Source organism: Bos grunniens, chromosome 21 (genome assembly GCF_055505025.1).
Source record: "Bos grunniens cultivar Pamir isolate PY7600 chromosome 21, Bosgru_T2T1.0, whole genome shotgun sequence".
Taxonomy (NCBI): domain Eukaryota; kingdom Metazoa; phylum Chordata; class Mammalia; order Artiodactyla; family Bovidae; genus Bos; species Bos grunniens.
The window spans coordinates 4,099,239-4,124,782 of NC_141185.1; the positions used below are offsets into that span (position 1 = coordinate 4,099,239).

Consider the following 25,544-nt stretch of genomic DNA (forward strand, 5'->3'; position numbering starts at 1 on the left):
GTTTCATCTACCTCATTAGAACTGATTGAAATGCGTTCTTTTCTTCTGGCAATCTTGATTCCAGCTTATGCTTCATCCATCCTAGCATTTCATATGATGTACTCTGCATATAAGTTAAATAAGCAGGGTGACAATATACAGCCTTGATGTACTCCTTTCCCAATTTGGAACCAGTCCATTGTTCCACGTCCAGTTCTAACTGTTGCTTCTTGACCTGCATACATATTTCTCAGGAGGCAGGTAAGGTGGTCTGGTATTCCTATCTGCTTAAGAATTTTCCACAGTTTGTTGTGATCCACAGAGTCAAAGGCTTTAGCATAGTCAATGAAGTAGAAGTAGACATTTTTCTGGAATTCTCTTGCTTTTTCCATGATCCAGCAGATGTTATCAATTTGATCTCTGGTTCCTCTGCCTTTTCTAAATCCAGCTTGAACATCTGGAATTTCTTGGTTCATGTACTGCCGGGAAAATTAGTGGTCAAGAATAGCTAGCATTTGCATAGTGATCACTGGGTTCTAAGACACACAAATGTAAGAGCAGAACATATATGACCTGTGAGAATCATGAGGAGTAGGTCTTGAATGGGTGGCAGTGGGTATTGAGAAGGGCTATCTGGAGGTGATGGGTTCTGAAGAATGAATAGGAGTTTGCTACAGAAGTGAGTGTGGTGAAGGCATTCTGGGCTGTGGGAACAGCCTGAGCAAATGCGTGGAGAGAGTGGTGTGCAAATCACAGTTCTCACAAATACATGAGAGACAGTGGTGAGAGACATCACCAGAAAGGCAGGCTGAGGAGGGACAGTGTGAGCCTGTCAGCAGTAGGGAGCCACAGATGGCTCTTGAGCAGGTGCACGGTGAAGTGAAGGTGCTAGTTATGAACACAAGCTGGACACAGAGGAGACTCAGGGGAAGAAGATCTCCGTGAACTGGTCTGACAGAGGTTGTCTTCAGGTCTAGTGAGGGTGGTGGTGTCACGAAGCAGGTAGAACAAGCGCAACTCTGTGACTTGGCACGAAGGCTGAGGGGGAGTTGAGGGCCATTCTCAGGCCTCTGGCTCAGAGTACTGGGCAAGCGGAACTGCTGGTCAGGAGGGTGGAGGGACAGGGTGGCAGGGACAGGGAGAGATAGCAGGGACATGGCGTCTGAGGGGACAGGCTGGGATGGGTCTGAGGAGCCAGCGGTGGCCAGGGGCTCCGGTGGGGGTGGGCTGCTCTCCCTGGCGGGGCACTGGAGAGTGGGAGGGAGGTCTTTGGGGGACTGTGTGAGGGTCACTTAGACTTAGTAGGGCAATTGGAGGCTGAGGAGGCGGGCAGCAGGGGGCAGGTGTGGCTGGGGATATAGCTCTTTGTGTCCCGGGCTCCGTGGCCACATCAGCTCTGTGACCTGGGCTTTGTCCTCTCTGTGATGACCAGCTCTGAGGCCGGTACCACTGTCCCCCACTTCGTGGGCCTGTGGCGGGGTGGGGTGGGTCAAGCCCGAGCAGTGAGGTTCTGCCTGGAACAGAGGCCTGGAGCTCTGAGCAGCAGCTGGAAGATTTGGGGGGAGGCCACCAGGCCCAGGCCCACCTCCTTTGAGAGACAGGAGAGCAGGGGCCCACCCTGGGGTCTTCGCCATTACCATCCCCCTTTTCATGCGGAGAGGCGGGCCTGGGCGCAGCTCCAGGCACCCTCTGGGTCCCCCTGCCCTCCCCAGTAGAGGCTGGGGTGGCCTCCCGAGCCTGTCCGCTTGAGCCAGAGTTATCACGAGGTAAGTGTTGAGTTCCGCCTTGGTCTCTCTCCTCTCCCCCTGGGCCCTTCCCTTCTGCAAACCTCAGCACTCCCTGCCCACCACCCAGAACCTCAGCCCATGTTTTCTGCTCCAAGAATGAGAAGGCCCACTCTTGAGGTTTGCCTGTTTGGCCTCCAGGGAGACCCGCTTTTTCTGCCTCTTCAACGCCTCCCCCCACCGCCCTGCCTTCGTTTGCCTCTTTGCTGAAACAGCTGAGCTTGCCTCAACTCTGGACTGTCGCCCCTGCTATTCCCACTGGGGACAGAAATGTTGAAACTTTCAGGGACACGCTGACCCGACTTGTTGTCTGTGGCCCGTGTGGACAGAGCCAGGACGGGGGCGAGAGTGGAAGAGTTATGGAGGGGACCTAACTCAGCCAAAGGAAAAACTATCTATCTGTGAAAAATGTGTCAAAAGGCTGTGTCTCCAGGCCCCAGGAGGGATGAGATCTTTGCCCCTGGAAGAGTGAATGGAGAGGGGTCTGCAGAGGAAGGGTCCAGGTGATGGGAAGGCCTGGCTTACACCTCTGGATGGCATGGGGTGGCCCCGCATCTGGAACCTGTGGATTTGCTTCTTCTCCAGACTGGTCCCAGGGACTTGGGTCTCAGAACTGGGAGGACAGTGTCCTCCTAGGAGGACCACAGTACTGCCCCAGTCTACCCGCATCTTGCCCCTTCCCTGACCCAGAGTCCCCAACTTCCTTCTTCACAATTCCCTCCCCTCTCCCCATTTTCCCCAGAAGAAATTGACTAGCTAGCCTCACATAATACAGGTAAGACGTGGGCTTTCTGGTGGGCTGGGGGGGAGAAGAGCTGCTTGCGTTGCCTTTTCCACAGGCCGCCCCCTCTGAAAGGCTCCTTGGTGGAAACTTGTGCTTCAGGGACAGCCTGGGACAAAGGCCCTTCCCCATCGGGCTGAAGACCTGCCTGCCCCTGGTGCCCCCATGCCCACCCCACCTTTCAGCCTTACCAAACATCCCCTTTCTTATTATCCTTTGCACTTTTCCACTTCAAATATCCAATTCCATTCTGCTTACCTGATGAACTCCTATACATCCTTCAAAGCCCAGCCTGTTTTCTCCCTCTCTGGTAAGCCTTCTTTGCTCCTATGTGTTAATTTTAATTTTCCCCCTGAGATCTCCCTACACTAGATCTGCAGCTCTCCTACAGCAGGCATTGCCTGTATTATCATGATGTGCCGATGTGTCTGCTGTCAGCAAAGGACCATGTTACTACATCTCTGTGTGTCCCTGGTGCCCTGAAGCTACTGGGGCTGGAATGGTCTGGGGAGAGCAGGTGCTCAGAGAATATTTATTGATTCAATACATGGCTGGCTGGCTGGCTGGCTGGCCGGGCTGACCTCAGGCAGTGGGCCTAGAATGCTGAGCTCCAGGAGCAGATTTCTGTCCCTGCCTCCCCAGGGGGAGTGGGCACAGCAATCATTGAGTAGGCGAGGGTCATCATAGGTGCAGCTTGCAGCCCCACCCTGCCCTCGCCAGGCCCCAAACCTACCCACCCTGGTTAATAGGGCACATCCCTGAAGAGAAGGAAACACTCCAGGGCCTTTCCAGAGAAGACTTAAAAGGTGCTTAGCACCACCTGTCCTCCAGAGAAGGGAGGATTGAGAAGCATTTGCTGTGAACCAAGTTCAGAGAGGTGGCACAAGTGATAAAGAGCCTGCCTGCCGGTGCAGGAGACACAAGAGACTCAGGTTCCGTCCCTGGGCCGGGAAGGTCCCCTGGAGAAGGAAACGGCGATCCTCTCCAGTGTTCTTGCCTGGGAAATGCCATGGACAGAGGACCCTGGCGGGCTACAGTCTGTGGGGTCGCCAAGAGTCAGACACAACTGAAGCTACTTGTGTGTGTGTGTGTTAGTTGCTCAGTCATGTCCAACTCTTTGCCCAGAGGGGCAAAGGACCCCCCAGGACCCTGAGCTGTGGGAGGAGCTGGGAGGTGGTGGGGTCTGTGCCTCCCGACAGTCCCCTCCTCACGCAGAGGCTGGGGGTCAAATGTCTGCCCAGGACTGGCTTGCAGAGGCCCTGAGCATAGATCCTCCTGACCCCAGGCTCCCTGTCCACCCCTGGCTCCCAGGCTCTCATGCAGGGTGGGGGTTGGGGTGCCTGGGCGCGTGGCCAGGATGGATGCATCCATTCCTTGCATGTGACGTGGGGCTGACTGCAAGTTGGAGCAGGACCCCTCAGCCCAGAAAGTGGGGACGCTTTAGGGGTTGGAGACAGTGGAGCTGAGTGCTGAGTGGAGAGGGTGCCAGCCTGGTGCTCCCTGCCCACTACCCTCCGCACACACAGTGCCCTGCCTGGGACATCTCCTCCCTCAGGAGGCCCAGAGGGTGCACAGAGCTGCCAGCCTCCACGTGTACCTGTCCGGGCCCCCTCGTGTGCAGGAGGAAACTGAAGCTCTGAGAGCTGCTGGGACTCAGCCAAGTTTGTGCAGGAAGAAGGGGCAGCCTGGCACTTTCCACATGCAGTATGATTCCTGCAGTGCAAGGGAGGCTCATTCAGGGGTGTCTGGGCTCCTGGCTTCAGCCCTCTGGGGTGCTCCCCAACTGTGCACTCTTGACAGTCACCTCACCTCTCTGAGCCTTCTATCGTGTCCTGGGACCAAAGTATTCCCACTTCCCCTGCCCACCATGTAGTGTGGCTACAGCCTGACGTCAGCTGGGGCCTCACTCCTGAATTAGACACATGGGAAGTGAAGAGACATGCAAGATGGACAACGTGGGTTTGAGTCCCTGCTCCAGGGACCCCCGACTGTGGGCCCCTGGGTGAGTCACCCATCGTCTGGAGCTTTAGTCTCCTTTCCTGTAAAATGGGCATGCAGCCCCACCCTCTCTGGGCTCTGGTGGGGCCAAGGGCCTGGCATGGTGCCAGCCCCATGGCAGGGGCTCTGGGTGTCTGGTGTGATAAGTAGGAAATGTCAGGAGTGGGAAGGAGCTAGTCAGTGTGGGTCAGGGTGGCCTGGAGGGAGTGGTCTGGGGCCGGGTACCAGGGCCCCTAAATATCATCGTGTGGTGAGGCAGCTGCCTTAGCCTGGAGGCAATGGGGAGCCATAGCAAACTTAATCAGGGTGGTGGTGATGCCCTCAGATTGCCTTGTCGGGAGGAGAGTGGAGGCCATGAGATGGGAGGGGATGTACTTGGCAGCCAGGCCCAGGGTGATGGAGAGGAGGGCGTGGCTTTGGGGGAGACCCTAAGAGGATGGATTTCCTAGTCTGATGGTCTTTGAATAGTGGTCCTCCGGGTTACTAGCTGTGTGATCTTGGCAAATTGCTTAACTTCTTTAAGTCTCACCTTTTTTTTTCAGCTGTAAATCTGGAGTTGTGATGTTGTTTTTCTGAGGGGCAAGGGTGGTCCATGAAGAAATATGGGTGAGGAGAAACACCAAGGAATTGGCAGCTGTGGTTATTTTTAATGGTTGGGGCTTAACTATTGAGACTCACAGGTACTGGCCTGGGAGATGAGGGGACAGAGTGACCATCAGTCAAGATGGTTTCTTAGTTGGGACATAGATTGGGCTGCACAGGACAGACTCAAAATAACTGACTAAACAGGGGGTTTCCTAGGTGGTGCTAGTGGTAAAGAATCTGCCTGCCAATGCAAGAGACACAAGAGACTTAGGTTTGGTCCCTGGGTCGGGAAGATCCCCTGAAGGAAATGGCAACCCACTCCAGTATTCTTGCCTGGAAAATTCCATGGACAGAGGACCCTGGTGGGCTACAGTCTGTGGGGTCTCCAAAGTCGGACACAGCTGAGTGACTGAGCACACATAACATGCACAAACAGGGTGGACATTCATTTCTCTCCCATAGAAGTCTGGGTTGTAGGGCCAGCTGTGCTCCATGAAGCTGCCATGGCCCCTGCCATCCCTGGCATCTTGCCCTCCTCTGCATGGTCCAGGGTAGCTCTCATCAGGTCTGCATTCTCCAGGATGAGGGGAGGAGGAAAAGGAAGAAGAACCGTGTTGTCTCTTTAAGAGCATGACCTGGAAGTGGAACATAGAGTTCACTCTGCTCACATCCCATTGGCTAGAAATTAGATGGCCACACTTGGCCACAAGGAACACTGGGAAATGTAGTCTTTATTCTGGGTGAGCATATGCTTGGCAAGAATCAGGGGTTCTATAGTGTAGAGGGAAAAAAGAGAGCTGGACGACTCTACCAGAGACAGAACATGTGAGGAGAGGGATGGATTGGGGCGGTGAGAGTGGGAGATAAGTTCCTTTTAGGCTGGATCAGCCTGAGGAGAAGATAATGTACTCCTGAGGTCTCTGTGGCTGCACCATTGTGCCTCCACCCCTGTGTTGTCCTTTCCTCTTGACCTTCTTGCACACATATCCTCTTGTATCGCATGACACATGTGAGTCACATTGGAGAGCCACCCTTCAGGTGGGAATCCCTGGAGAGTGCCCCTGGTGCCCCTGGGGCTGGGCTGAGTTATCTCCCATTTACTCTACTCTGTGGTCCTATCTTATGGTTGGGGCTTAACTATTGTTAACTATTGTTAAGCCCACTCTAGTGACTTTTTAATTTCATTTTAAGGGGTCATTTCCTGGGGCAGAGTCCCCAGTGCAGGACAGACTTGAGCTAAGTCTGCCTACTCCCTCTGACTGTCCCACAGAGTCGTGTGGCTGCCAGGGAACCCTGAGATCCTCTGCTTGCCTCATCAGGCCCAGGGGCTTAAAGCAGAGAAGCCTACTGTCTGCAGCAGACAGGGCTGTCTTCGTTGCTCGGCATGGAATCCCCGGCACAACTTTCTGTTTCTCTGTCTCAACCTGGAAATGTGCACATGCCTAATCTGCAGCCACCAGCTTGCACTCCTGGGAGCCATGAGACCCTGACAGGGCTCCATACCATGGTCAATATAAATCTTAAAACACACTGCATATATTTTTTGCTTTGGCAGCTAGGAAGCTCCGTGCCAACATGGGAGTTGTAAGAATTGTACCCTTAACTGACTTTCTGCTTTCATTTATCTACATCTTTATTCTTCTTGTTCTGCTTTTTCTGACTTCATAGGTGCCTGGGGACACAGAAGGTGAGCTTCATTTGCTTATCTACAAGATGGGGAAAAGCCTATCTGCTTGGGTTCTTCTGAGAATCACAGGAAAGTAGGGCCCTCTACTGAGTAGGCTGGAGGGGGCTGTTCTGCTGATGTTGGAGTTTGGTAAAGTCACACTTGGCTGTGGACTCCTGGGAGCCGCCTCCATTGTGAGCACCTGCAGCTCTTAGGAATGGGGCCAGGGATGTCACCCAGAAATGCTCCTGGTCCTAGAGGCTGAGTCCTGAAATTCCCCTCCCCAGAAATGCTCCTGGTCCCAGGGGGTTGAGTCCTGATATACCCCCTGCCCCAAGAGAGTCAGCTCTGTGAGGTCCAGCTCGGGGCCAAGACATGGTGTTTCTTTCTCCTCTTCATATTCCTCACCCCAGATCTCTCTTCTCACCAAGGATGCTGATGGCGGGGCTCCCCAATCCAGGGCTCCAAACAACCTCTTCCCTTTGCCCCCCACCTCCTCCTGGATGCCCTCAGGATGCCCTCCTCTGTCTGACTGGGCACCAGTGAGTGGGCAGGATCTCCCACCCCATGGACCTCTGGAAACCCAGAAATGAGGGCAACCCAACTTTCTGGAAAGGCTAGAATGTCCTGATATGTGTAAATTTCCCATCATAGATGTCTTATTTTATGGAGATGGGGCCGGGTGGGCACCTTCCCTCCTCTGTTTTGGGAAGATCTCGGGGTGCCCATGAACGCAGGCAACCCCAAAGCTGTGGCTTCACGGAGGAGAAGAGGGCTGCTCTCTGGGTGTGCAGGAAGCAGGAATCTGCAACTCTGCACGTGAGCTCTGGCCTCAGACTTCAAGTTCACCCAAGTGGGACTGCTGGAAGCTGTGGAAGAGCTGGGTCCACAGGGGAGGCCGGGGAGATGCCCGATGGGGAGACGTGAGTGGAGGACATCATTGTTCAAGAGATGCCTTGGGGTAGGGGAGGGGTGCCTGGTGGGCTGGGGGTGGGCCGGTCAGAGACCTGAGCCCTGCTGTCCTTTCCCCCTTGGCTGCAGTGTTTTGTTTGTCTTGGGTCCCAACTCTGCAGAGTGCTGAGGTGTGCCCTCAGATATAGGCACTGGCCACGTGCTCTCATTGACCACGGAGGACCCCCAGTGTGGGACCGCGAGCCGTGACCTGGCCAGCGTGTATCCTCAAAGCGGGTGGTCCTGGGGCGCCCCCATGCTTGGCTTCCTCAGCCTGTTTCATGTCCCGGGTCAGGCCTCTGGTCCAGGACCTCGCTGCTCTGCCTTGACCGCTCCCCACCAAGGGCGCGGCACACAGGCGCTCTGTGACTGTACAGTCAGTGGGTGCCGTGGGGTTCAACTGGTCACACCCACCAGGTGCAAAGGAGCTCTTCCCAGACTCGGGTGCAAACGCTGCAGCTGCTCCAGCTCTGTCTCATGCCTTCCTGCCTTCCCTCAACACACGTCCTTGGACAGCCCGGCTACCCTGTGGCTCTCGTATCCCTCACCCCATCACTCGGTTCCCTGCTGACCGGCCAAAGCGTAGAGCTCTGGGCTTGCAGGGCAGCTGCCCAGGGACGCCTTCGCCTGAATGACCCAGGAAACTGCGCTTGTCACCTGCCCTGTCCGCCCTGCGCCGAGCGTGCACGTGAGTCAGTGGCACGGCTGCTTCCACCAGGTACAAACCTGACGTCGCCCACGCCCTTTCCTTCCACAGCGGACCCGACGTCTTGACCCGGATCACGTGCCCTCGCTGCTTCCACGCGTCTGCTCTCTGTCCTCCGAGCTGGCCAGGCGGCCGTCATTCCTTTCTTTTTTTAAATTTATTTATTTATTTATGGCTGTGCTGGGTCTTCCTTGCTGCCATTGTGGTGTGTGGGCTTCTCACTGCAGTGGCTTCTCTTGCTGCAGGACACAGGCTCTGGGCCGCATGGGCTCGGTATTTGGGGTGCACAGGCTTTGTTGCTCCATGGTGTGTGGGATCTTCCTGAACCAGGGATCGAGCCTGGGTCCCCTGCACAGGCAGGCAGATACTTTGCTGCTGAGCCACCAGGGAAGCCGGTCCTGTCTTTATTAGGACCACACAGTACTCTGGGGGTTGTTTCCCCCAAAGTATAACCTCTTTTGCAGATGGCCTGCCTGCCCGTGTTGTGATTGCCCCCCAGCTTGCCACAAACTCCAGTAACATCTTTTCCTGCCCCGGGTGCCTCTGCTCAGTGGAGTCTGTTGGGGCCCAGGGTGCAGCTGGGACATGCCGTGGAGCCTGCTCCTGGTCGAGCCCTACTCAGAGCTGGTGGCATCTGCATGACCCAGGACATGGGTGGAGCGGCGTCCGGGGCGCGGATGGGGTGGTGACGTTGGGGGTCGGAGGCCGCTGCTTCTAGAATCTGAACATCAGGCGCGGTGCTTCCTTGTTCGTCATCGGGAGCGCACGCTGCAACAGTTTGTCCTTTGCTTGGGGGGTGGTCCAGAGCGCCCCTGACTGCTGCCTCTAAGAAGGGGGGAGGATGAGGCAGCCCCTGGAACGTGTGTGTCTCCCCAAGGCCTTCAGTGGTCTGGCTCCGCCTTGCTTATTTGGCCCCGTCAGCTCCGTGCCGTTGATAAGCTGACCCCTGTGATTTGCTGTGGAGACGCAGGCTCTCTGGGCTGTATGATGACTGAGGCCGGGGGAGCTGGCGCCGCCCAGGGGGCTGTAGATATATATTGTCGTTCTTCCCATGGGGGTGTGCATTCTTTCTTTCTTAAAAAATATGTTTGTACTTGGCTGTGCCAGGGCTTAGTTGCAGCACATCGGATCTTCAGTCTTTGTTAGGGCATGCGGAATCTTCAGCTGTAGCATGTAAACTCCTAGTTGCAGTATGTGGGATCTACTTCCCTGACCAGGGATTGAACCTCGGGCCCCCTGCGTTGGGAGCATGGAGTCTTAGCCACTGGACCTCCAGGGAAGTCCTGGATGTGTGTTATTGCTAATCCTTCTTTTCGGGTTAGGAAAGGATGCGTTTGCTCCGATGGTTGCATACCTGGTCTGTGGACTCTGTTCGTCTGCTCCGGCAGAGACCACCCCCATTGGCACAGCCCTGTGACCCAGGCTGGCTTTGGTGGGGCCTGTGTGGATTCACGTCCTCCTCCAGGACCTTCAGGAATTGCCCTGAGGCATGGTGGGACCAACACCTTTATCATCCTTTATCTCCTTGAAGGTGGTACTGATCTGTCGCCTCCTTTCCTGGGATGTGATGCTGCTTCTGATTCGTGATGTTGGTTAAGGAGGGGTTAGTTTCAAAGCCTTCCAGTCTCTCCCATTGCTCTCATCCCAGAGAGCAGAACCAATGTGGAAAGGGCACCGACTGCTAAGTATGACGACCTCGGTCTTCATCTGGGGGTCAGAGAATTCACTCCTCGATGGGTCTGCGGAACCCGTGGTTCCGTGTAAGATGGACTTCAGACGGGACTGCCCTTATTACCTGGTGTTTGTAGGTCCCTGTCTAGCAGGTGCCTTCATGAGACATCACGTTCCTGGTGTCCAAGCCAGTTCAGGCCCAGTGTCCAACAGTCCTCCAGATGTTTGGATGTTCTGCATTCCCCCTTGGGTTATTAGCTGAATAAATGGACAAGGTCCCTTTTGGAGGAGCACTGGGGAAAATATTACAACGTGTACTTGCTGTTATATTGTGGGGTCCTTCCTCCTTGGGAGTCAGCTGACTCTTCAGTCAGTGAGTCCTGAGTCTGAAGATTGAGTCAGGAACGGGAGCTGGGCTGCGGCGTGTCAGCAGCCCCTTTGTCACCTTTTCTGTTTGCTTATCCCTGTTTTCCTTAGACCTTAATCTTAAAGTTGAGCTCACTAGGCAACATTTCACATTCTTCTTTTCTAAACATATGCAATGGGCTTTCCTGGTGGCTCATGGTAAAGAATCCATCTGCTAATGCAGGAGATGTTAAAGACCCTGGTTCGATCCCTGGGTTGCGAAGATCCCCTAGAACAGGAAATAGCAACCCACTCCATTATTATTGCCTGGAGAGTCCCATGGACAGAGGAGCCTGGCAGGCTACAGTTCATGGGGTTGCAAAAGAACTGGACACGACTTAGTATCTAAACCTACCTACTCCCATCCTGGGGGCCCAAGGGCAGGTCCTGATGGCATTTCCATTCAATGACTGGATGAGCTATTTAGAGGCTGGGAGAACTGGTAGAGGGGGTCTTACCTACCCTGTTGATTCCTTTCCTGGATTAGAAGGAATAGGGATGAGAAATCAATTAGTTAAAGAAAGACTGACTCTCTTCCCCAGCTCCCCCTTAGTGAATTTGCAGGCTGACCACGTAGGCAAGACAGTGTTTAGAGAAGATCAGGGAAGTCAGCCGGCCTGCGTGCCATGGAAAAATAATGAAGAATCTGACCTTCTGCCTTAATGATTAACTGAGATAGCACCCCCCTTTCCCTTTAAAATCATCATGGCTGAGCAGAATCTTCAGCGGGGTCTCTGCACATAAGTCTACCATCTCCCCAGATTGCTGGCTTTTCTAAATAAAGTCCTTGCTTCTCCACCAAAGCCTGCCCTTCAGTTTATTGGCTGTTGAGCGGGGGCAAGTGGCTGAACCTGCATTTGTTTACAAGGGGATCGTGACTTTTTATTGCTGGGTCTTCCCCCAGCCGTCAGTCCATCTGTACTTGATTTCTTCTGTTGGCACAAACTAAGAAGTGCCCTTGTCTGTCCCGTCTCCTTACGCTGAGTCAGGATGCTTTGCAGGCCTCACTCTGGGGCCGGCCTCCAGCCTGGCTGCTCATCACGATGACCGCAAAGTCCGGGCCCCTGGGGGAAAAGAGCCATCCCCTGGCCTTGCGCGCTTGGGTCCCACTTCCCCAGGGCCATCTGCAAGCTGGGTTCATGACAGCCTGTCCTGCCTGCCGTCAGCCCTGCCTTCTTTACGGGGAACAACCACCCTGATTGTTCTGGTCGTGCAGAAGCCCCTCTGTCTCCGCACCCCCTCTGTCCTCCGGGCCTTTCCCCAGACCTCTCCGGCCTGGCAGCACGTCCACCCCAGGTGCCCGTTTCTCGAGCCTTCGAGTCCCTTCACCGCCCGCCACAGCCGTCCTGCCTTTTCAGCTTCGACCAGAGTGGCGGCCACCTGTTCAGGCTCCGGGAGTCCCCTTGGGTGTCTGCACTGTGCCCTGGGGTCCATGTTGGAGTTGACCTCACGTCTTGGGACAGGCTACCGAGGGAGCTGGCCCCTCCCAGGCAGCTCTGTGTTCCCGCTCTCATTAGCCAGGAGCCCCCCAGGGCACAGTCCTCCCTTAGCCACACTGTATCCCTGACTCTCGTTGGAGGCCCGGGGCAGGGTGGGGTGCGAGCTGCCTCGAGGGGGACAGCCCTCTGCCTTGTCCCCGTCTGCTGGTCGCTCCTACTTGGGGCCACATCCAAGGACCCTAGGGCTGAGTCACTGGGAGTGAGAACCTGCAGGGCGTGAGTCTCCATCCCATAACTCAGGATCCTTGTTTTTTTGTTTTTGTTTTTCCTGGCTCTGAGTCCTGGCATGCAAGATCTTTGTTCCTCAACCAGGGCTCGAACCTGTGCCTCCTGCAGTGCAAGCACGTGAATCCTAACCCACTCCCGGGGAAGTCCCAGTTTTCCCAGCTTTGACATGACAGCCCCATCTTGGTCGGGTTATGTCTCCCTTGAACTTCAGCCACTTAGACTCCTGGGCTCCGGGCTTGGTCTGCAGCATCCCTTTGACCTGCCCTCCCGGGAGGGGAGAGCCTCAGAGAGGCCCCTGGGGTTCACACAGGCTTGCTGTGGCCCGTCACTCACCTCAGCTTTTGTCCCCCATGTGACTCGAATACATGAACCCCGACACTGACACCCTCAACGCTTCCCCACCCCATTCTCCCCAGTGACTTTGCACCTGCACCCCTCCACCCGCTGCTGCCAGCTGGGGGCCTCAGTGCCAGGTGGCGGTGGGGGGCTGGGCGTGGAGGGACCCTCCTCCTTGTCTTCTGGGGCTGCACCTGGTGCGGACTGGCTCGGGTTGGCTTCTGGAGGTAGATGCTGAGATGGGTGTGGGTGCCAGATGGTTATCAGGGTTGGTACCTGTGCAAGGGATGGGGAAGAGGTGGGTTTAGAGCAAGAGGCAGGCCCTGGGTGTGGGCTGCCTGTAGGTGGGGCCGGGGCAGGTGGGCAGGGGAGCAGCGGCTGGAGGGTGCTGACCACACTGCCCGAGGGAGGGGGCGGTCCTTCGTGGAAGGGGCGTGGGGACCGCGCCTCGCAGTGGGCCCGCCCGGCCTCTGTCACCCTGCTTCCTCTGCACATGCCTTCCGCCAAGTCCACTGGCCACCACTCACCCACCTGGTGTCAGCTTGCAAGGTGCGTGCTCTCCCGACCCCCCACAGCGGGTCCTCTTCTGTCGAAGCTCCTGCCACGCTGAGCCACACGTGCTTGGTTGGCCTTGACCATCCTCTCCCCGAGCACAGTCATCCTGGTGGTCTTGTTGCGTGTGTCTCCAGTGCTGAGCACAGAAGGGGTGCTCAGTGAACAGTGCTGAATGCAGCTCTGAGCACCCGCTCTGGGCTGGCTGCATGGCCTGCGTGATTTCATTCACCTTTCACCGAGAGCAGGTACAGGTAGCCCGTGTGGTCGTTGTCGTTCCATTGCTAAGGCGTGTCCAACTCTTCATGGACTGCGGCACGCCAGGCTTCCCTGTCTTTCACCATTTCCTGGAGCTTGCTCAAACTCATGTCCATTGAGTCAGTGATGCCATCCAACTGTCTCATCCTCTGTCATTCCCTTCTCCTCCTGCCCTCAATCTTTCCCAACATCAGGATCTTTTCCAATGAGTTGCTCTTCTCATCAGTGGCCACAGTATTGGAGCTTCAGCTTCAGCGTCAGTCCTTCCAATGAATATTCAGGGTTGATTTCCTTTAGAATTGGCTGGTTTGATCTCCTTGCAGTCCAAGGGACTCTCAAGAGTCTTCAACACCACAGTTCAAAATCATCAATTCTTTAGTGCTCAGCCTTCTTTATGGTTCAACTCTCACATCCATACATGACTACTGGAAAAAACATAGCTTTGACTAGACAGCAAAGTGATGTCTCTGGTTTTTAATATGCCATCTAGGTTTGTCATAGCTTTTCTCCAAGGAGCAAGTGTCTTTTACTTTCATGGCTGCAGTCACCATCTTCAGTGATTTTGGAGCCCAAGAAAATCCTCACATTACAGGTGGGAAACCTGAGACCCAGACCTTCCTGTCACAAGGCCACCACCCACAGCAGCCATAGAGGCCAGGTCAGGCACCCAGGTTCCCCTCTTTGCAAATGGCCCCTGACTCATCCCTGGGCCCAGGTGTCTGTCCTCAGGAGATGCTGCAAACCTCAGCTGCAGACTGTCTTTGAAAGACCCCTGAACCCAAACTGGATCCCTGTGGTCCAAGAGCAGGAGGAGCCACCCACGGAGGGGTTTGGTCCTCCCACTGGGGACTGTGGTCTGGACGCTGGAATATCGGTACCTTTGGGATGACGCACTGGGTTTTCTGAGGGGTGGAGGATGTGGAGGAGGCCTGGTGGCCTGTCTGGGGATCTGACCTCTGTGTCCCCTGATGCCGTACCCTGGTTGAGCTGGCTTGTGGGCTGACCTCCTCTCCTGGATCTGCCACTACCTCCCACCTGGCCCCCACAGCCGGTGGTCTTGGGCACAGAGCGCTTCCCTTCTGGGTCAGGTGCCTCCTGTCACCCCGGTCTGGTCCCGCAGAGGGACCAGAGGCTAGCTGATTTGGTTCCAGAGGCTCCATGGACCTACCCTAACCCTCCACGGTTCTTGGCTCCCTCCCGGTGCGACCTTGAACAAGTCTCTGCAGCTTCATCTATAAACTGGGGCCAGTAATGCCCGTTCCACTAAGAAAACCCTGAAAAAATCTCAGGCTAGTTTCCGGCCCACAGTGGTGCCAGTACTGTAAGAGGGGAAGGGTGCGATTCTTTGCAGGGAAAGAGGTTTGCCTGGGAAGAGTGTAAGTTCTCCTTTGCCCTGAAATGGGGAGGGGGCGTGGGGTGCTGAGCCAGTGCTTTGGAAGGGGTGGGTGTGGACAGATAGAAGGCAGCTACGGAGGCGGAGGCCCCACTGCGGTGCCCAGAGCCTGGGGTGAAGTGTTGCCCTTTCTAGGCTTTAAAACCCATCCTCCATCCTCACTGGGCCGGGGGCATGCTCAGAGAGCAGCGAGGTGGCCGCTGGCTGCTGTTCTGTGGATATGGCTCACCAGTGGCCTTGCAAACCAGCTCTCTTCCCAAGCCGTCAGTTTCTCTGGCTTGGGAACCTGGGGTGCAGGGAAGTGAAGTGAAGTGAAAGTTGCTCAGTCATGACCAACTCTTTGCGACCCCATGGACTATACAGTCCATGGAATTCTCCAGGCTGAAATACTGGAGTGGGTAGCCTTTCCCTTCTCCAGGGGATCTTCCCAACTCAGGGATTGAACCCAGGTCCCCTGTGTTGCAGGCAGATTCTTCACCAAGGGAAGCCGCAAGGGAAGCGGTGCAGGGAAGCACTGCACAAGCCTGGCCTTCCTCAGCTGGGACACGGGGATTCAAAGGGCCTGCCTTCCAGGGCTGCTGAAGGAGACGACACACGTGCCCGGCGCCCCGTGGGCTCTCTGGGGGTCAGCTGCTGGTGTAAGCATGACTTTTGTTGTCATCACACATGTCACTTGTGCAAAAGGACGGCCAGCCTTGGTGGGGACGTGTGTACAGCACTCCTCCTGGCCTCCGCGTGGGCATGCAGACTGGAGCAGCCGTGCTGGGAAGACGTCGGCCGACTGACCTGGGTGCCCACCCTGTGTGTGTGCAATCATTGCCTGCAACAGCCCAGCGGGGCTCTGAGCACCCCCGCTGCAAGGGGCATGGCCAGAGATGGGGTGGGGGCCGGCGCGGGGGCGTAGGATGGGGCGGGGGTGTGGGGGTTAGAAACCCAGCCACGGTTCAAACCAAATAGACAGCCGTGCAGATGCGTCTTCCAAACCCCGAGCCGAATGGAAAAAGTAAGAGAAAGCACATGAGCTACTACGCAGCGCTGTTTATGTTAATTGAAATGACATGCAGACAAAACATAGAGGACCGGTCTGCCTGAGCACACGCCATCGGACGGTGTCCGGGAAACGCTTGGGAGGGCTGCCCTCTGCCGGGGGGCAGGGGAAGGGAGGAGAGGGGCCTGGAGGCCAAGCTGCGAGCCAAGGCCCTGCGTGTGGATCCGTGATGGCCTGTGTGCTGTGACGTGGACGGTGGCTTCACCTTTTCCGTGTGTGCTAAGTCGCGTCGGTCGCGTCCAACTCTTGCAGCTGAGGTTAAAAGAAAAGTGAAAAAAGAGAAAAACAGAAAGAAAGACGAGTTCCCAGTTTGATGTGCTCCATGAAAGCCAGAAAGAGATCCTGGCCCATGTCTGAGGCGGGGCAGTCACTGAGGTGCCCAGAGAGCCCAGGGGCGGCCCACAGACACTGCCCACCGCCGGGGGAGGATGCGCTGATCCCCGCTTTTTACAGTGACAGCTCTTTCCCTCCGTGTCCTGTCTCCAAGCATGGGGGCTTTTCTTGAGATGATGGCTCCCATTTTACAGAAGAGAAAGCTGAGGTCTGGGGTGGATGGGGTGACCTGAGGTCACCCCATCCACGAGGGCAGGCAGGGAAGGGGCTCTTGCCCGTGGATGACTCAGAAACGCCGAGCTCGCCCAGGGCCCAGAGTTGGCCAGGCTGGGACGAACCCCGGCCAGCCAGCTCCCTGCCTCCAGCTCTCGTCCGCGCCCCCTCGGGGCCGCCGAGCATTCATCTGACTCCAGGCAACCAGTACACCCAACAAAGCTCGACAACACACGCATGTTTTTCTCCGCAGCTCAGTGTACGGGCACAGCGGGTATTTACAGCAGTCCTGAAACGCTGCTCCGGCGCCCAGGCCTCTGGCATCATCGCTGAGGACGATTCGACAGCATGGAGAAGGCTTTTAGCAGTGAGCCCATTTATCATATTAGCATTCTCAGAAGACGACAAATCTCCATTACTTAAAGCAGCCACATTACTGAGCCCAGTGCCCGCTCCCCAATCTGGATAATCCTTCTGGATTCTTCTGAACTCCCCCGATGCCCCTGCCTCCTGCCTCCAACACTGACCACCCTGCCTACCACCTCCGAGGGCTGTGTTTGAGCTCCAGTAGTTGGCGAGAAAACGTCCAAGGTCTTCTCCAGGCTGTGCAAAGCCCTGCACTGGCCCCGCCTGCAGGCTGTCACCTCGTCTCCCCCAGGCCCTCCCACCTGCAGGTCCCAGGCCAGTGGTTCCTAGCACAGGGCCAGCAAGGCTGGGGGTAGGCCCCCTGCCGGCTCCCCTCCGCCCCCAGGCCTTTGCCTGGGGTATTTCCAGATGCTTCTCCTAGGCCGAAACAGCCTGATGCACCTACAGGCCTCATTTACCTGTCCCCGCCCCGGGAATAGGCCGGTGTGTCACAGTCACCCCACGACATTCGCGGGCACAAGGTGACTTCCCAGGGGCGCGGGGAGGCCCTTTCTTTTTTTGAACTTGTTCCAGGGCTGCCTGCAGCTGGAGACGAGGAAACGGACAGGGGTTCTCCAGGGGCGGGGGACCACCTGGGCATAGTCAGGAAGAGAAGCTTCAGTGGCACCAGCATAGGATGGGGTGGTGGGCTGTGTGCTTGGAGCAGGCTCCCCAGGGCAGAGCCTGAGACAGAGCTTGGGTGCCAGGCTCTGTTGCAGAAGGGGCCCAGGGAAGGGAGTGCAGCTGGGAGTACAATGGGAGGCGGGAAGCCCCCACCTTGGGGGCGGCTGCTCGAGCCCACAGGGCTTCGGTGAGATCTTAGGATCAAAGGCCCCCAAGTCAGTTTAGTTCAGTCGCTCAGTCATGTCCGACTCTCTGTGACCCCATGGACTGCAGCACGCCAGGCCTCCCTGTCCATCACCAACTCCCAGAGCTTACTCAAACTCATGTCCATTGAGTCGGTGATGCCATCCAACCACCTCATCCTCTGTCGTCCCCTTCTCCTCCTGCCCTCAATCTTTCCCAGCATCAGGGTCTTTTCAAATGAGTCAGTTCTTCGCATTAGGTGGCCAAAGGATTGGAGTTTCAGCTTCATCAGTCCTTCCAATGAATATTCAGGACTGATTTCCTTTAGGATGGACTGGTTGGATCTCCTTGCAGTCCAAAGGACTCTCAAGAGTCTTCTCCAACATCACAGTTCAAAGGCATCAATTCTTTGGTGCTCAGCTTTCTTTATAGCCCAACTCTCACATCCATACGTGACTACTGCAAATTCCATAGTCTTGACTAGATGGACCTTTGTTGGCAAAGTAACTTCTCTGTTTTTTAATATGCTGTCTAGGTTGGTCATAACTTTTCTTCCAAGGAGTAAGTGTCTTTTAATTTCATGGCTGCAGTCACCATCTACTGTGATTTTGGAGGCCCCTCCCCAAATAAAGTCTGTCACTGTTTCCCCATCTATTTGCCATGAAGTGATGGGACCGGATGCCATGATCTTAGTTTTCTGAATGTTGAGCAACTTTTTCACTCTCCTGTTTCACTTTCATCAAGGATGTACTCTGCATATAGGTTAAATAATCAGGGTGACAACACACAGCCTTGACATACTCCTTTCCCAATTTGGGACCAGTCCATTGTTCTTCATCTGATTCTAACTGTTGCTTCTTGACCTGCAGGAGGCAGGTAAGATGGTCTGGTATTCCCATCTCTTTAAGAGTAGCCATTGCCACAATGTATCAGACAGACTCTTTGTTGCCAACAACAGGAACACAACTCAGATTGATTTAAACAAAAAATGGCTTCCCCAATGAGGAAGTCCGTGTGCAAACTGGCTTCAGGAATAGCTGGATCCAGGAGCTCAACCCATGTCGGTGGGACTCAGTGTCTCTTTTCATCCCCATGTTTGCTTCTGTCTTGGCTCTCTGCACAGAGGGGGACAAGAAGGCCCTAAAACTGTATTTTTGTTATAGTTTATGATTATAGCCAAAGAGGAGAGACCTCTCACAGGTCCATACAGCAAATGTCCAGGAAAAATGGAAGGCTGGGCCTGGATCGTGGACCTCGTCCTGTGGCTGGCAGGGCTCAGCCTCCTAGAGCCACACTGAACGTTTTCCCTATAGGAAGAGGGATTCATTATCAAAGGAGGGGTAGGAATGATGGACGAAATGAAAACCACATCCTGTACCTATAGATCGGTTAGGGCACAGATGGCTGGGAAGGAATAGTAATAGATTTTTCTGAGGTGTCTGTAGCGGCAAGCCCTAAACCCAGTCCAGCGTCTATGAAGTACGTCGTTGTCATCCCCAAATCCTACCTGCAGCTGATTGGTTCTGGGGAGTCAGCTGACCAGCTCTGCTGGGGGCCTCTGGGAAATTCCCTCCTCCCCCAGAGTCCCTTGGGGAGAGATGCTTCCTCTCTCCTATTTCTTCCTTGGGCCTTCTCGGGCCTGAGTGTGACACCAGAAGGGCTGCTGCCATCTGGCCACCAGCTCTGAGGGTGCGAGAGCAGGGAGAGGAGGTGGACCTGGGGCCCTGGGGGCCCTCCCCTTAAGGCGCCTGCATGGAGCCCTCCCTGTTGCTGGCTAATGGTCAGGAAACCCATTTGAATAAGAGTCAGCTGTGATTAAAAAAAAAAAAAAAAAGGTCTTAAAACTCAACACTGAACAAACTAAGATTGTGGCATCCAGTTCCATCACTTCATGGCAAATAGGTGGGGAAAAAGTGGAAAGACAGATTTTATATTCTTGGGCTCCAAAATCACTGCGGACAGTGACTGAAGCCATGAAATTAAAAGGCTGCTTGCTCCTTGGAAGGAAAGCTATGAGAAACTTAGATGGCATATTGTCAAGCAGAGACATCATTTTGCCAACAAAGGTCTGTATAGTCAAGCTATGGTTTTTCCAGTAGTCATGTACGGACGTGAGGGTTGGACCATGAAGAGACTGAGTGCCAAAGAAAAGATGCTTTCAAATTGTGGTCCTGGAGAAGACTCTTGAGAGTCCTTTGGACAGCAAGGAGATCAAACCAGTCAATCCTAAAGGAAAGCAACTCTGAATATTCATTGGAAGGACTGATGCTGAAGCTGAAACTACAATACTTTGGCCAACTGATGCGAAGAGCTGACTCATTTGAGAAGACCCTGATGCTGGGAAAGATTAAGGGCAGGAGGAGAAGGGGACGATGGAGGATGAGGTGGTTGGATGGCATCACCGACTCAATGGACGTGAGTTTGAGCAAACTCTGGGAGATAGTGATGGACAGGGAAGCCTGGCGTGCTGCATTCCATGGGGTCACAAAGAGTAGGATAGGAATTAGTGACTGAAAACAACAACAGCTGTGACTGGAGGCCGAAACCACTCTAATTGATATCAGTTGTGTTTTCTGTGGCACCAAACAGAACTGAGATGTATGTTTCACAACTTGCCAGTCGAGTTCATGAGCTTTTGACAGCTCTGTCGCATATCCGGAAGTTGTAAACCTGTTCCTCCTTGGGGCATGGGGCTGTGCGGGGAGGGTTTTTGCTGCACAGATGGGGTCCCCAAATTACCCACTAGAGTTGTGTAAAAGGAACGTTCCTTACCGACTCTCGTAGAACTGCACAGATGCTGAAACCACAGACCTGATAGGGCTGCAGCCCACCCTTCTCCAGGGCTCTGGATTATTTACTCTCAGAGGAGACCGAGAGGCTGGGTGACATGGAAGGCTTGGGTAAGCTTGGTCTTGTTAATGATTTCAGTCCCAGGGCCCAGTGCACACTGAGAGGTCACTGAAATAACTGTTGAATTGATGGTCTTCCCCACTACAGACCATAAACTGTTGGACTGAGTGGACGGATGGGTAGATGAGTGGGTGGATTTTGGATGGTTGGAGAGGCAGGTGGAGCTTCCTGATCTGGGGAAGCAGGCATTCAGACTGGGCTCTCGTTCTTCCAAGGAAGCCCAGCATTTTTGCCTCTAGTCAAGGAAGACATGGGTTTCCTAGGTAACTCAGTGGTCCCCTACACCCTGGGCTCTAGCAGCTCTCAAAGAGAGGGCAGTGAGGATTCTGTATGCCAGCTCAGGGCCCAAAAACCTCACCCAGATCCTCCCGACACCCTCTTCCAGAAGGCTGGGGAGCAGGGAGTGGGAGGAGGGGAGAGTGAGGGGCCGGGATGCGACGCCTGGGCAGACATGCCCCCTGCCCATTCAGTCCTGAGCTCCTGATTCAGGGCAGACTTCTTCCAGGAGTAAATTCCAGGACAGGGAGCAGGAATCAGGGAACTGTTTATGAGGTTCAGGATTGAGAAACATAGGCAGACTCAGCGACACGGCTGGGGAAGTGCCAGGCAGGATGTCTGGGTGAGAAATTAGGCTTCGTGGTGACGTTAGGAAATGGGGCTCCAGGGGCTCCAGGGTCTTAGCATCCTGCAGCCCTGGGGGGCGGCCTGTGTTCTGTGGGAATGGCTCCCCCGGGTCACAGTGCGTCGCTGAGCCTGCAGAGGCGGACTGGCTCCCCTCATCCTTGGAGGGGACTGAGTGTGGGAGCCTGGGGCTGTGTGTGTAGACATGCACATGTGTGTGCACCAGGGTGTGTGTGCAAGCGTGTGTGCCTGGGTCTCTGGGTAGAATCGCCCACGTGTGCACATCTGCCCATGTGCTGTCTGTGCGTGCTTGTGTGTGCGTGTCTCTCTGTGCACGGCGGTGAGAAGCCACACCTGAGCGGGGTCCAGGCGTCTGAATCTTCCTGGAACACGGCACCCTCACAGCCCGCTCCAGCAGGGCGGCTCCACAGAAACAGAAACGCTCTTCAAGGCTCTGAAGGCGCAGATCTCAGGTCCACCACATCTGAGTAACCAGGGTTCTCTGCACCCTGAGTGCCGCCAGGAGTGTCTCTGAGCTTCTTGGAAACAAGAAGCCGTGCTGGACGCTGCCAGGAGGACTCAGTCAGTGCTCCCACCCCTCCCAGGCCACAGAGGAGGACAGTTTGGGAGAGAAGATGGGGTGCATTTGGGGCTTGGATGGGGGTGGCCTCTGCCGTCAGCTCCAGCCCTGTCAGCTCTGGGAGGACCTGGGTCCCTGCCATCCCACCCCAATGGCACCCCTCAGTCCAGGACATCTGACTGATCCCCTGCGTATTGGGTCCTGGGGATCCTCTCTCCTCGGGGACCCTGTAGACCACCGCCCTTTTTCTCATCGCTGTCTTGGAGCCCTGGCTCTCCCTGACTCAGTTTCCCCAAACTTCCAGGCAACAGCAAGGCACCCGGGCCTCTGTACAGATGCCAGATGCCCACCAGCCCCACCGACTGCAGCCGGAATGAACCTTCTAGTGGGTTATGATCAAGCCCCATTTAGATGCGGGGACATCCCGCTAAGAGGCCAAGGCGGGCCATCCACCACAGTAAGAGCTAACAGCCATCAGTGAGCTTGGCTGCATGAGCGCTGTGTACCAGGAGTGCCCGTAGTCACCTGAGCAGTGAGGTGCCACTTACAACCCTATTTTTCAGGGAAGAAATCAAATAAGAGAGAGGTTAAGTCATTTGCCCAAGGTCACACAGTCACAGAATTGGAGCATAGATTTTTTTTTTATGGTTTATTACAGGCTTCCTAGGTGGTGCTAGTGGTAAAGAGCCTGCCTGCCAGTACAAGAGACATAAGTGACACAGGTTTGATCCCTGTGTCGGGAAGATCTCCTGGAGGAAGGCATGGCAACCCACTCCAGTATCCTTGCCTGGAGAATCCCGTGGACAGAGGAGCCTGGAGGGCTACAATCTATAGGGTTGCACTGAGTCGGACACGACTGAAGCAACTTAACACGCGTGCACAGGGTATCAAACATAATTCCCTCTGATATACAGCAGGTCCTGGTTCTTTATCTGTCTTATATATAATAATTTGTATCTGCTAATCCCAAGCTCCTGACTTATCCCTCCCCACCCCCTTTTACCTTGGTAACCATACATTTGTTTTCTAGGTCTGTGAGTCCATTTCTGCTTTGTGAATACGTTGATTTGTATCATTTTTAGTTGTATCATCCTTACATCACATGCAAATGGTGTCATTGATATTTGTCTTTCTCTGTCTGACTCATTTCACTTCGTATGAGCATCTCTGTGTCCGTCCACGTTGCTGCAAATGGCATTGTTTCATTCTTTTTTATGGCTGAGTATTCTACTGTGGGGCTTTCCTGGTGGCTCAGTGGTATAGAATCCACTTGCCAATGCAGGAGACAGGGGTTCAATCCCTGGGTTGGGAATATCTGCTGGAGAAGGAAATGGCAGCCAACTCCAGTATTCTTGTCTAGGAAATCCCACGGACAGAGGAGACTGGCAGACTTGCAGTCCATGGGGTCACAGAAGAGTCGGACACGACTGAAGCAACTGAACAACAGAACGTCCCACTGTGTACATACCACGCCCATCACTCATTCACCTGTTGGTGGACCTGCAGGTTGCGCTCGTGTCCTGGCTGCTGTGAATACTGCTGCCATGAAAATGGAGCTGCCGTGTGCCTTTGTGAATTAGAGTTTTCTCTGGATATACGCCCAGGAGGGGGACTGCCGGATCGTTTGGTAATTCTATGTTGAGTTTTTTTCAAGGACCCTCCGTACTGTTCTCCACAGTGGCCGCACCGACTTACCTTCTCACCGACAGTGTAGGAGGGTTCCTCTTCCTCCACACCCGCTCCAGCCTTCGTCATTTGTAGACTTTGTATGATGGCCCTTCTGACTGGTGTGAGGGGTAGTTTTGATTTGCAGGTGGAGCATAGATTTGAATTTATATCTGAACAACTCAGCTATGCCCCCTACCATCTCCTGCCCCCTGAATGTGTCCCGACTCACAAACTGCAGCCCCTTTTCTTGCTCCCCCCTTTCCCTGACCATCCCATAGGTGAAGACACCTATGCTGTCCCTCCTGGGCTCCAGGTGAAGACTGCTCTGACAGAGGCTGACACCCAGTGCCAGGCCAGGCACAGGTGCCCGGGAGAAACTGGGCAGGATCAGGCTGGCCCTGAGCAGCCTCCAAGGAGGCGAGTGTGGACGGACAGAGAAGTGTCCCGCAGCCAGGAGCTGGGCCCGGGGTGGGCTTTGCGCCCACCTTCCCACCCTCAGGCTGTACTCCCCAGTTGCTTTCTTAGACTCTCCCCTTCTGGCTGTATGAGACGGGGTCTAGGAGCCCCCCGAACTCCCAGGCTTACCTGGGTACTTGTCTCCACGGTCGTAAAGAACCCACCTCCAAGTGCAGGAGGTGCAAGAGACTCGGGGTCCATTCCTGGGTCGGGAAGATCCCCTGGAAGAGGAAATGGCAATCCACTCCAGTATTCTTGCCCGGGAAATCCCCATGGACAGAGGAGCCTGGTGGGCTCCTGTCCATGGGGCTGCGAAGAGTTGGACAAAACTGAGTGACTGACCGCAGGGCAACAGCACCTGTCTCCATGAAGACGGCACGTCATGGCCATGGAGACAAAGCTGGTATGTAAAGAAAAGCTCTGTTTTGAAAAAAAAAATTTTATATCAGAGCATACTTGATAAACAATGTTGTGTTAATTTCAGGTGTGCAGCAAAGTGCTTCAATTATACATACACATGTATCTATCCTTTTTCAAATTCTTAAGAAAAGGCCCCTTACTCTCCCATCAGTGAGGGGAGAGAACTGCTCCCCAACCCCATGATGGCTTCTTCCCGAGTTCTGGGAATGTCACCTTCACTCTCATGAAGCTGGCTACGTGCTGGCCCTTCGGATGGACGCAGCCCCTGGGTGACTTCTCTGCCCCTCTCCTGCCCTGCAGCTTTAGAAAAATCCCACCTATGGATGGTTTACCCTGAGTGCTGCTGCCCGAGAAGGGCTTCAGGCATGCAGAGCCGTGAGCGGGGGTCTGGGAACCGGGGCCGCCTCCTGGCAGGTGGGCGACCCTGCTCTTCGGCTCATGGATGAGGAGCTCGAATGCATTTTTCTCGGTGCCTCCTTCTGCTCAGGCATCTAGACTATTTATAACTCGAGGAATTATTTGCTGATACCCGCCGGCTGCTTTTGTTTCTCAAGTGGCCTGTGTAATATCTAAAAGAATGAAAGGCGATAAAAAAAAAAAGAGAGAGAGAGAAAGACTCCTTCTGTAAGTGATTTATTTTCTAGAGGTGTCATGGCAATTGCAAACACTTCTGAAATCCGGAAGCTTTTAGACCTGGGCCATATTGTTCAAATCGGGTCTCACTGAGGCAAGACGGGACTTATTTGGAGTGGAGGGAGGGGTTGTCTGTGAGCAATAGCCCTGAAGGCACAAAATAGCAGCGTCCCCCCAGGCGCTGTGTCCAGGCGCTGTCGCAGCCACCTAGCTTCATCAACTCCATCACAAGAACCCTCTGATGTAGGTGCTACTTTTACTAGTTTTTAGCAAAGAGAATTTTTTTTACAAATATACATATATTTTAAACTTTATTTTATATTGGGCTATAGCCAATTAACAATGTTGTGATAGTTTCAGATGGACAGCAAAGGGACTCAGCCATGCATATACATGTATCCATTATCCCCTAGGATAAGGCGGGAGGAGAGGGGGCGACAGAGGATGAGATGGTTGGATAGCATCACCTACTCGATGGACATGAGTTTGAGCAAGCTCCGGGAGTTGGTGATGGACAGGGAAGCCTGGCGTGCAAAGAGTCAGACATGACTGAGCGACTGAACTGAACTGACCTGATTCTCCCCTAAACTCCCCTCCCATCCAGGCTGCCACATAACATTGAGCAGAGTTCCCTGTGCTATACAGTCAGTCCTTGTTG

The 25,544-nt window shown here is 54.6% G+C and overlaps 1 long non-coding RNA gene across 1 annotated transcript in view; it reads left to right on the forward strand.

The window, feature by feature from the left end:
- The window catches only part of LOC147348939 (uncharacterized), a 34,906-nt gene extending 18,063 nt beyond the window's left edge, over positions 1-16,843 (forward strand). Inside the window, exon 2 of the long non-coding RNA XR_015149413.1 lies at positions 16,640-16,843. This is a non-coding gene — a long non-coding RNA (uncharacterized LOC147348939). The remainder of the gene's footprint in view (positions 1-16,639) is intronic.
- The last annotated feature ends 8,701 nt before the right edge of the window (positions 16,844-25,544 follow it).